The following is a 12,949-nucleotide window of genomic DNA, read 5'->3' as shown; positions in this document are numbered from 1 at the left end:
GGGGGGGGTAATACATATCACCATAATATTGTTTTCAAACCTGTGATACAATTGTACTTTGATGTTGTATGATAATACTATGACACTGTATAACAATGATTGAGAGCTCTATTTTCTAATTGTTATAGCTACGGATCTTCAACAACTATGATGCTGAGTTAAACACATTCAGAATCACTGGAGTACTTGGAAGTGACGAAGATTTCGAGTAATGTTGAAGAACCAAGGAAATCAAGCATTTGGATTGAGAGCTACAAAGTTTATTTATTTTGTATTCCATATGTATTGATAGTTTTGTCACTAAATTGACAAAGGAGGAGATTGTTAGAGCACTTCTCGGTCGAACTCGTAAGCTTGCTATCTCAAGCTTGTTGGCTTAGTTGCCAAAACTATAATTCTTGATTTCTAGTATACTCATTGCTAAATCTCGGATTAGGATAGAAAATTTAGTTGAGCATTATACTTCACGATGTTCATCGATTAAAGACGAAGAACTACTAAGGGGAACTTGTGTACCTCCATAAACAAAAGGTATGTGAAGACTTGAGCTCATTTATCACTCAAAAGTCTATCTACTATATCTCCTATTTGAGACAAAAGTCGTATAGCTACATGGACTTCGATTATACACATTTTATATTTGAGTTGAGTTTAACCCGCTTACATATTTCTCGAAATATGTGTTGGTAAGCTTTCGCTTTAACGAAGTTTATCTTATACTCTTGACGCAAGTCAAAATATGATCATGTGAAAATCACCTGGTAACATCTTACATGATTTGTGTGAGACAGTTATTTGGTGTAGACTCAGAATGTTTCGTATTGATCATTCGATCACTTGAAAATTGTTTTGAAGCTAATAATTTGTGTGAGACATCTATTGTCGTCTTCTAAGAATGTTTAAATGAATGAAATGGTAGTTTTAGACACTTAACCATAATTGGGTTATGAGCACAGTATGCGTACTTGCATATGTGTTGATCCAAGACCAGAATGTAGTATGCATACCAGTATGCGTACTGGCGAGGTCAGGTAAAGTCTGGGAGCTAAAGTATGCGTACCAGAGGATATATAGGTTGTTATTCTTATTTGAAAACTTAAGTAAACTGGGGGGTTTTTTTGTTTAAAATTAATTTTAAATAAAAACAAAAGATGAAACCGTTTAAGAAAATATCAGAGGAAAAATTTGGTTAAGGAATTTTCCGTCCATCACCATACAAGTTACTCAATTAAGCATTCATATTATCATTCACATACTCATATCACCAATAACCCTAAAGTATCCCCAATCGGTGTATATACTCCGTTACGTCTCCAAAAATCAACAAATAATGCAATCGCAATTATATGAATTCTTTTCCAACAAATAACCTAATGCTTATCGTTAGAAGATTCAACTTGAAGAAAGTTTTAAAATCTATGAGACGGGTTATTCATAGGCAATACAAACACAATCGTGGTATATTAAACCTAGGCCAAGTTTTACTTGTGACTTCCTTCACGATCCACACCGCTAGTGATCACAAATTACTACTAATTATTAGAATCTTGAAAAAATTACCTAAGACTTCTAATTAGTAATAGATAAGTTATTATGATATTTAATTCTCGATTTAAATATGCAAAACAACTAATCATATTACATGAACAAAATCATATAATTATTATGCTTAGTAAAACTTGAACAATAAATAAGAAAGTGAATGAAAAATCAATGCATTAATCAAATAACATGGTTGTGATTTTAGGTTACATCCCTAACCAATTAAAAAGAACTAGCTACTCATACTTTTTAGCAATCAAAATAGAGAAAAGATAAGGATCAAACTATAGTCGCAGAAGGGTATTAGCCGCTGCCACAATAGTTGTTGAAGATCTTTAGCAGCTGCGCTGAAGTTGCAACATTACTTCCAGCTACTGTTGCAAACTCCTAAATTTCTGAAATTTTCTAAAGACTTTTATCGAACAGCTTTTATGTGCGTGAAAACTAGGGTGAGGAGATGCCTTTTTGTGGTTAATCGACCCTCTATATATATATGTTTACTCCTCCAAATTCGAATCTGATAAACACCCCAGACTACTAAACCGACCTAAGCCCTAATCTCGTATCAATCCACCACCGTTCATCTTAAAATTCAACGGTTAGAGGGTCACTTTGTGACTATTTTACAGCTGCAATAGCAATCCAAAACTTCTCTGACTGAATTGTCGCTCAAGTCTTCAATCCAACGATGACCCAAGTTCCTAAACCTAGGGGTGTAAATATTACCCGAAAAAACTCAGCCTGCCCGTACCCATCCAAGCCCGCCTGTACCTGAAATTGCCCAAAGCCTGTTATGGCCCGTTGCGGGCTACCCGGCCTGGCCTGGATTAATTTATTGGGGGTTTCGGTCATTGCGATTAATTATGATGCCCGGCCTGATACCCGGCCTGAAAGGCTTCTATGTGCTATTAATCATAGGGCTGTCAATGGATAAAAATCCGTCGGATATTGGCAATACCGATAAGGTTAAGGTTAAGGGTTATCGGATATCCGGTATCCGATAATATCCGTCGGAATTCAAAAATTCAATATCGATAAGGTTAAGGATAAGCTATCGGATATCGGATACTATTCCGTTAATTTTCGTTATCTACTCATGATACAAAAAACTTCCAATAATTTCCGATAATTTCCGTCAATATTCAATAATTTCCAATAATTTCCGTTAATATTCGATAATTTCCGATATTTACTTAGGAGAGACGTAATCAAATGGCTAAAGAGTAAACCTAAAGGGTATTAGGTATCGAAAATTTCCGAAAATTTTATGATATAGTTATACACTAACGGTATCGGATATTAACCTAACGGAAACTCCCTTAACCGGTACCGTTATGTTAATAAACGGATATCCGTTACGTTAAGGTTATCGGATATTGGATAGCCGTTATGTCGGATATTAACCTAACGGAATCCGGATGTTCGGAAACGGATACCGGATGTCGAATATCCATTGACAGCCCTAATTAATCATTTAATATCCTCTTAAAAAGACTTAAAAGTTACAATTTTATAATTGTCAATTTTGTGTCAAGAAAAATAAAATATATAATTGTTTTTACTTATAATTAACCTTTTCAAAACATTAATGGTAATATATTTTCTTATTAGAAAGTTTATTGTACTCTAATTAATTATTTATTATAGCCTAAAATTAAAAATTTGTCAGTGTAATTTAAATATAAAATAATACTATCACTTTACTTACGATATGTGATGTTGGAAAGGAAAGGATATTGTATTTAATACCGTTCATTTGAAAATTTAAACTTAAAAAAAAAAAATCAAAATAGTGGCCTGTCCGGCCCGATCTGGCATGCCCGTATAAAAAGCGGGCTTTGGGCGGTCTTTGGGTAGCAAATTATCTACTTGTACCCGGCCTGTCCGGCCTGAATTTGTTTACGGGCTCACAAATATTAAGCCTGGCCTGCCCGGCCTGTCTTAGTTTTTGGGTCGGGCGGCCCGGCCTGCCTGAATTTACACCCCTACCTAAACCGTTCCAAACTCCAGAATAACCCATTACTTGCGTCAAACAATCACCGGCAGCAAGCTTATCTATCTTGAGCTGATTTTCCGGTCAAGCTACCCAAGTACCACGGTCAAAACCTAAACCGCGTACAACTACCAATGTCCCATGTTGTCTTATTTCTCTTCAACTCGAACTGCAACTCCACCCGAACCATGTCTATCCGGCATCGAATCTTACCCGAGCATGGCAGCAACAGAAACTTCATGATCATCAGTATCATATCCATCGTCGACTTCCATGAATGGCAGTAAACATCTCCTTTATTCCCTATACTGTTGAGCTCCATACTCATCACCATCATGACCATCTTTGATCTTCAATGGCAACAACCATCATTCTTTTTCATAATCATTACGATCAGTTCATGTCATCCAACACTACAACGTCATCACTGCCATCAATGGAAGCACAAACTCTCGTTCTCTATCAATAACCACTGCTGATAATGAGTGGCAGCAGCATCACCTTCTTTCTCTACCATAATAACTACAACACCTTTACTTCCAACAGCAGACTTCTTCATCGTTGCTGTTGTGATCATCATGTGATCAATCAATGGAAGCCAACCATTATCTCCATCGCTGCAATATAAATCATTTCCAGCTCCATACTTGTCCGGTCCCTGCCATCACTAGCTCCGTGTAAAACTCATTCAAAACCATCACAGACTCGTGTTCACCATCTCCTCTTCATTACTGCCAATGTCAGCAGCTTGAGCAACAGATATCCATGCAGAACGGCACCCGGGATATTCCATTTTGAAATTGAATAAGAATATGGCAGCCCTGAGTAAATGAGGCGTTTGCCTTCAGCATCATTTGAATTTCAGCCACCCCCTTTGTAAACTACCTGACTGTATTTAGCAGTTCCTTCGTAACATGGTTGCCCCTTAGAAGAGTGGATGCCTCTTAGCGAGCGATGGGGCGGCAATAGCATTCGCCACTAAAATGACGATCTTGCCTTTTTCTTTCGAATTCCTTGTTTTACTCATAACTTTCTCATACGATGTCGTAATGACTCCATTCTTTCGCCATTGGCTCCGTCTTTTCGTCCTCTACAAAATGAAAAGTATAAATAATGTACTTGAATAAGTTCCACTTGGTCTTTGGCCCTTCTCCACTTGTAGCTAGCTTCTTTTATTGCACAATTAAGTGCCAATTCACTTCCTTTTGGATGATTCACCTAACAAAACATAAATAAAAGAAAACAAGCGTAATATACAATAATTTGCAAGAAAATCAAAAATTACTAGCATGGAATTGACACCAAATATATGTAAAATACGCTCTTATCAGTACGCGTACTGGCGAAGTCAGTTGAAGTCCGGGTACTATAGTATCCATACCATTACGCGTACTGGATTCAACTGAAACTTGGAAGTGTACGACAGTATGCGTACCCGTTTGCATACTAGAGAACACAGTCCTAGTCCGGCTACTTAAGTATGCGTACATGTTTGCATACTTGAGCGGGTTATGTTCTAAATCGGTTTGTTGATGAACTAATACATTTATATATTAAGGAATGCAATCTTTTGCAAACCATGGCTATAATGTTCATGAATTGATTCAAGTGAATCAAATTCGATTTTAATTCAATTGTGTCTTGTATGCTTCTATAAGAATATAAACAATTGAACAACTCTAAAACTAGTTTCATTTGAGTCATTTGAACTAGTTGTAGTTAAGATGAATAAGGTTGATATGAAAGTGTTCATATGGCTAACCTCGATTAACTATTGTTGAGCCAACAAAGGTGTACACGTTTAGGTACGGTTACTCATATCTAAATGAAGTCACTTTTCATTTGTGTATAACAAGCTAAGTATAATCTAACGGTTGAAAGATATTAGTGAAAAAGCGGGGGTCTAACAACACCACCCAATATTTCGCTTAGCAATCTGTATGGACAAACTCGAATATACTTTTAAGAGAATCAACAAGACTCAATCAATTAAATTTATATCAACGAGTTTATATCTCTCTCTTGATTTGATTTACTCAAGCAGGAACTACGAGTTCTAATCAAATGCAAGGAATAACTTGGATGGTACCAAAGACCAATATCCAATGATCAATCAATGACAATCAACAACCAAAGGTTGAATTACTCTAATTGTTGATCTAACGCACAACCTGTATAATTTCAATTAGAAAGATAAAAACAATATAATGCGGAAATTGAAATAACACAAACACCAGAAATTTTGTTAACGAGGAAACCGCAAATGCAGAAAAACCCCGGGACCTAGTCCAGATTGAACACACACTGTATTAAGCCGCTACAAACACTAGCCTACTCCAAGATAACTTCAGACTGGACTGTAGTTGAACCCCAATTAGTCTTCCACCGATCCAAGGTACGTTTGTACTCCCTACGCCTCTGATCCCAGCAGGATACTGCACACTTGATTCCCATAGCTGATCTCACCTACAACTAAGAGTTGCTACGACCCAAAATCGCAGGCTTTGAAAATAAACAAATCTGTCTCACACAGACAAGTCTATCAAAGAACCAATCTGTCTCCCACAGATAAACCCTAAAGGTTTTGTTTCGTCTTTTGATAACAATCAAGGTGAACAGGAACCAATTTATGATCCGGTATTATATTCTCGAAGAACAGCCTAGAGTTATCAATCACCTCACAACAATCTTAATCGTATGGTAGCGAAACAAGATGTTGCGGAATCACAAACAATGAGACGAAGATGTTTGTGACTACTTTTTATATCTTTCCTATCAGAGATATCAATCTCAAGCCAATAAATCTGATTGTACTCGTACGATAGAAGATGCAAGATCAGATCACACAACTACGATAAAAGTAGTATCGGTATGGCTTCACAATCCCAATGAAACCTTTAAGTTGTTAACCTGGTTTTAGAAGAATAAAACCAAAGGTTAAAGGAGAAACGACTCTAGCACGCAAACTAGTATCACACGTAAGGTGCGGGGATTATTTTTGCACAATACTATATGTATCCTTTATATAGTCTTTCAAATCAGGGTTTGCAATTAAGTTACCTTGGTAATAAAGCAATCAACATCCACCGTTAGATGAAAACCTGATTTAGATTCAAGCTAATATTTCTCAACCGTTAGATCAAAAACTTAGCTTGTTACACACACTTGACAATGCAAGTTTCTAGGTTTGTTAACTGTACCCAAACGTATGCACTTGTTGGTTCAACAATAGTTAACCAAATGGTTAGCCATATGAGCATTTCATATCAACCATGTTCTTCTTTACCATAACTAGTTCAAATGACTTCAAGATGAACTAGTTATAGAGTTGTTCAATTGCAAGGAAATCTCATGTACTACACAAGAAACAATTAAAGCAAAGATGATTTGATTCACTTGAATCGGTTCATGAACTTTTATAGCCACGGTTTGCAAATTGCATTCCTTAGTATTTTTAAGTTTAAGTTCAGAAATCATCTTCAGATATATAACCTTCTCAAGTTCGCAGACTAGGTTCGCAGAATTAAATTACCGGGCAGAGTTTACAAACTCCAGCAGAAAATTTTGGCAAAAGACCTTCCACCGGTTCGCGGACTGCGTTCGCGGACTGAGTTCGCGGACTTATCTTCACGCAAGTAGTTTGTCAACTCCAGCAGAAATTCTCGAGTTTGAGAACTTCGGCAGTTCGCGGACTGAGTACGCGGACTTGGCTCACACCATTCTTCCGGTTCTCTTGATCAACAAAGTTCGCAAACTTTGGTTCAAGGAATATGACTTATACATAAATGTGTTTCCACAACAATGCTTATGTCCACCATTGGTTATGTAATCTAAACTCTCATTTCAATCATTGAAACATTCTTAGAGGATGTTATATAGTTGTTACACCGTTTATCGTCAAAGCAATTTTCAAGATGATTGAAACATATCATGACTTTCGTCACATGGTAAAGATAAACTTGATCGAAGCTAAAAGCTTACCAACACATATTTCGAGATATAGATAGGCGATATGTACTCGGCTCGAAGTACCAAATGTGTATAATCCAAGTCTATATATATAACGTACGACTTCTTGTCTCAAAGAGTAGGAGATAAAGTAGATAGACTTTTGAGTGATAGATAAGTTCAAGTCTTCACATACCTTTTTGTCGAGAAGTTCCACCGGTTCCTTGAGTAGTTTTTATACTTGTATGATGAATCTCCATGAAGTCCTTGAGCTCAACTACACTTTATATCCTAGTCTGAGACTTTGCTACAATAGACTAGAAATCAAGACTTATAGTTTTGATCACTAACATTGACAAACATGCTTGAGATAGAAACGCATGCGAGTTCGACCGAGCAATGCTCTAACAATCTCCCCCTTTGTCAATTTTAGTGACAAAACTATCAATACATATGGAATACAAAAAAGATAAAGAAACTTCAGTAGCTCCTATTCCACATGTCTAATCTTCAACATTCCTCGAAATCTTCGTCACTTCCAAGTACTCCAATGATCCCAAAGGTTGTAAGTTTAGCATCACCGTTGTTGAAGATCCGTAGCTATAACAATGAGAAAACATAGTTCTCGATCATTGTTATACAGTGTCATAGTATTATTACACAGTGTCAAAGTTTAATTGTATCACAACTTCAACAATAATACTATGGTGATATGTATCACTCCCTCTTAGTCAATACTCCATCTCACATGGAAACCACTCCCCCTTACACAATGATCCGAAAACCATATGTATTTGTAGTGTGAACTACATATTAATTCTCCCCCTTTTTTTCAATAAAATTGGCAAAGATACAAGAACGAGATCATAATGAAATTTCCGAAAGAGACATTTCATGACAAAAGGAAAAAAATACATACCAACTAATTTAGATGCAATCATAAAGCCGAAGCTAAATGCATTCATCAAGGAGTTTAAAGATACAAGATAACCCCTCTAAAATTCCAAAGCCGCGCACCCCTCAAGATATGACCATTAAGCACAAGTTTAAAAGAACTCTCCCCCATTTGATGTCATTCCCGAAAGAACAACAAGAGCGACTTTAATTTCGAAAGAAAAGAAGGATTTTTATTGGACACCAAAAACCATAAGAATGATTTTCTATATCCAAAAACTCAATCAAATTAATCACAAGTAAACAAGTGATTAATTTAATCGGAATACGCAATCAAAAAAAAACACAAGAGGTGATCAATTCAATTGATTGTGCTCAACATAAGAGAACTTATGGAGACATGAAAATACTCAACTAGATTAATTACAAGAGAACCCATAATTAATCTAATTGGAATACACAACTAAACTAATTACAAAAGTAATGAATTTAATTGTCATTTTGTTGACATAAGAAAACTTACGGAGCAATAACTAAATAACCAAACAAGATGATTAATTTAGTTCAATATGCTTGACATAACATACCTCACGGAACACCAACTAAGCTAAAAAATCAACTTGGTTGTATAGTGCTCAACATAAGATACATTACGGAGCCTCACAGTAATACATAAAATATGGATCAGGGATGATCAATACTACGGAATACACAAGGATTCATTCTATCTTCAATCACTATTTGCATAACGACAATTAATAGACATAATCCTTGAAAACAAAAGATTTTAACCTATCTTCCATCAAATATTTGACAATATGGGCTTAACTTTTGTATTTGTCAAAAGTTCGTTCATTCTTTTACCAGTACGTGAATACCGAACACGAACGACTTTACTTTTGACAAAGTATGGGACAAACATAGTTCACGGACGTAAACACTAATATCCCATAACAAATTGCAATATAACAAATCATAAAGATTAAATACTGCAAAACATCATCCTCCAAAAAGTTTTTAGAATCACTAGTACAGAAATGGCCTTTAGCCACGCCAGATATAAATTTCCCTGTCATGCCTTTTTGGTTTTGGCGTGTCTATAGGGTATACTTCTACCCTATAGACACGCCATATTCGATGGGCGTGTTAATATAAGTGCTTTCAGCCACGCCAGGGATAGTAGCGTGTCAATATATCAACTGTTTAGTCACGTTAACTTTAAATTTTTGATTGGGCGTGTTTATAGACCAGTCTATGGGCACATTAGGTAGTTGTGGCGTGTCCAAAAGGTTAGTCACGCCATTTAAGGTGTCGTTTCAAAGTTGATTCATTATACACGCCAGTATATGTGTTTCCATAGTGTAGATTGATTGACACGCCAGTATATGCGTGTCCATAGTGTACGATTTATAGACACGCCAGTATATGCGTGTCCATAGTGTACGATTTATAGACACGCCAAATTCAAAGTGTGGCCAAAAAGTTCTTCTTTGGACACGCTAGTATATGTGTGTCTATAGTGTGCGTTCTATAGACACGCCGGTTTTATAACGTGGCTAAAAAGTTCGTTTTGAAAAAGTTAATTAAAAGCTTTTGCCCATATTCGAACGCATGACCTCGAAGGAGTTAGGTAACGTATCAATCCACCAAGTTGCTCATATTTAGATGTTTAAAATTAGTGTTTTGAAAAAACTAAACTGGTTCAACGACTCAACATTTTAATAAACACGCCAAATTCAAAGTGTGGCCAAAAAGTTCCTTTTTTGGACACGTTATTATATGTGTGTCCATAGTGTGCGTTCTATAGACACACCGGTTTTATAGCGTGGATAAAAATTTCGTTTTGAAAAAATTAATAAAAAGCTTTTGTCCATATTCGAACGCATGACCTCGAAGGAGTTAGGTAACGTATCAATCCACCAAGCTGCCCATCTTTAGATGTTTATAATCAGTGTTTTGAAAAAACTAAACTGGTTCAACTACTCCACATTTTAATAAACGCGCCAAATTCAAAGTCTGGCCAAAAAGTTCCTTTTTTGGACACGCTATTATATGTGTGTCCATAGTGTGCGTTCTATAGACAGGCCGGTTTTATAGCGTGTCTAAAAAGTTCGTTTTGAAAAAATTAATAAAAAGCTTTTTCCCATATTCGAACGCATGACCTCGAAAGAGTTAGATAACGTATAAATTCACCAAGCTGCCAATCTTTAGTCTGCATAAAACAAAAAATGTCAATTAGACCCCAAATAGCGATCTCAAAGTTTGGTGACCTACCAACACCTCCCTTAATAGTAATTATGAGAGAAGTAAAGGCAATAATGAGGATTAGGTGTTGAAAATAGGTCTTGACAGGGTAATGATGTTCATTAGGGTGAAGGGGCATGACTTTGAATGGGCGTGGTAAACAAAGAGACATGACGGATTACTAAGCGCCATAAATAGAATTGAATAGACTCAAATGGGTATTTAATTAAGGGGGTAATTAGCAGAGGGGTTAATATTTTCAAGGTAATTCTCTACAGAAGAGGAAAAGTTTAGGTTTAGCAAATTAGTTTGAGAGAATGGTAGATTTTCCTGGCCAAAATCCATCAAACTCCGATGATAATCATCCCGTTGTTCCACCAGAAACGCCTGAATATTCCCAAGCCAAATCACTTCTCCCTTCTATGAGTGTGATTGAGTTGCAGAAATTGAGAGATGAAGCACAATCAGAGATTGATCGTCATGTTCAAGAGCAATTACATCAAAGAGAAGAATAAGAAGCTGCTCGTATCCGAAAAGAGCGAAGAATCTAGGCTCTCTACACTGCATGGCTACCCAAATTCTTAGAATGCAAAGTAGAAAAGATAAGGAAAAGGCAGAGAGGCGTGCCAAAGCCCCAAGTTATGGAAGTGCGACAGAGAGTGATTCCGAGGCTTCTAATGGATTTGAATATGTTGTGGAGGAAGTGAATACCAGTGACCTTGAATCTGATGCTGCAGAGGATAAACGCAAGATGGATGCTTATCATGATGGGAGATTGAAGATCCGATTCGAGTATGAACTTTCCAATCCCAAAATCTTTGCATGCACCATGAGTGAAAGTGAGCCAAGCAAGGTAAGGGTAAACAGACGAATTTCCATGGTAGATGATGAGGAAACTGAGAGTGACGAGGATGGAGAAGATATGAAGCTTTGTCATCCAGTGGAACATCACCTGCTTCATCTGACAGTGATGATGGTGAACGTTATGAAGATGAAGGATGGGATACTGACGAAGATGATTGGTAGTAATCTCTTCAGAATTACCAGGAAAAGCTAGTGTGAAGCTTCTTCTTCTGTTTTTGGTTGTAAATTCGGTCGGCTTTCTTCCCTTTTTGGTGGTGTTGAATTGAAAAGATGGAGTTATGCAGGGAACTTTTTTGGTTTAAATATGTAAGGTTTTAAGTGGTTATGGTTTTTCAGGTATGTTACAATGTTCAGTAGTTGCTAGAATTTGGGAACAAGTAAAGTGGAATTCAACTTCTGGTTTGATATTTTGGTATTTTGAGACTGTGGTCGTTTGAGAATTAACTGATGAAATCTGGATGTAATGCTGAACTGAAACTTGGAAACTCTTAATGTAGCTTTTTATGAATTGGTTGTTGTTTATTTCAAGAATGTTTGAGTAAAGTTTGTACTTGTTTTTATTGGAATCAATATTATTTTGCAATGATTTTATGTTTATGAGGGTAGTAAGAAATAACAAAGATTTGTAAATGATATAACTGCTAATGAGAATCACAATGAGTAGAGATGATTGATGAACACTACTATGATTGTTGCTCAGAGGGAGAAATTCTGAACAGTAATGCTACACACACCGAAGGTGTGTACCACGATCTGCACCGCAAAAAAAATCCAAGGGCTGTTAGGGCAGCCCTGGGGGAGATTTGCAGGGGGTGAGGCCAAAAGTGGGATCCACCACCAAATATCCTCTCACACCAAAATCTCGGTGCAGGTCACGGTGTAGGTTCTCGGTACACCAAGCATTTATGAATTCTGAAAACATGAACAAAGAAAAGGATGCACACGTCAGGATGACTTTGCAGAGCTCTCTCAGAGAAAAAGATTTTGCCCATATTCGAACGCATGACCTCGAAGGATTAAGGTAACGTATCAATCCACCAAACTGCCCAACTTTAGATGTTTAAATTGCAAAATCATTGCAATTTAGACACGAAATCTTAATTCTTCTCTTCTGTTTGGTTCGATGGCTCAATTAAATCACCAAAATCATTGCAATTGCAGCTGTATTCACCTCACTAATCATACACAGTTCACTCTCATCGCAAGAATCACAAGCAGCTCTGGAATCACTATCAACATCACTAGCATTAAAATAATCACAAGCATCACTAGCATCACTTACATCACAGGAAACGAAAATTACACCCAAATCACTAGTTACTCTAACTTCGAAGCTGGTCACTCCCCTTCCATGGAAATCTCTCACCACAATTTCAGTATCAAAGTTCAATCTACTGAAGTTGTTTTATTTGATCTTAGAAACATAATTTCTTTCAATTTCAAGGAACCAAAGAATTCCCCCCC

The sequence above is a fragment of the Papaver somniferum genome, chromosome 8 (assembly GCF_003573695.1).
Source record: "Papaver somniferum cultivar HN1 chromosome 8, ASM357369v1, whole genome shotgun sequence".
NCBI lineage: Eukaryota > Viridiplantae > Streptophyta > Magnoliopsida > Ranunculales > Papaveraceae > Papaver > Papaver somniferum.
This window is presented reverse-complemented; position numbering follows the sequence as displayed.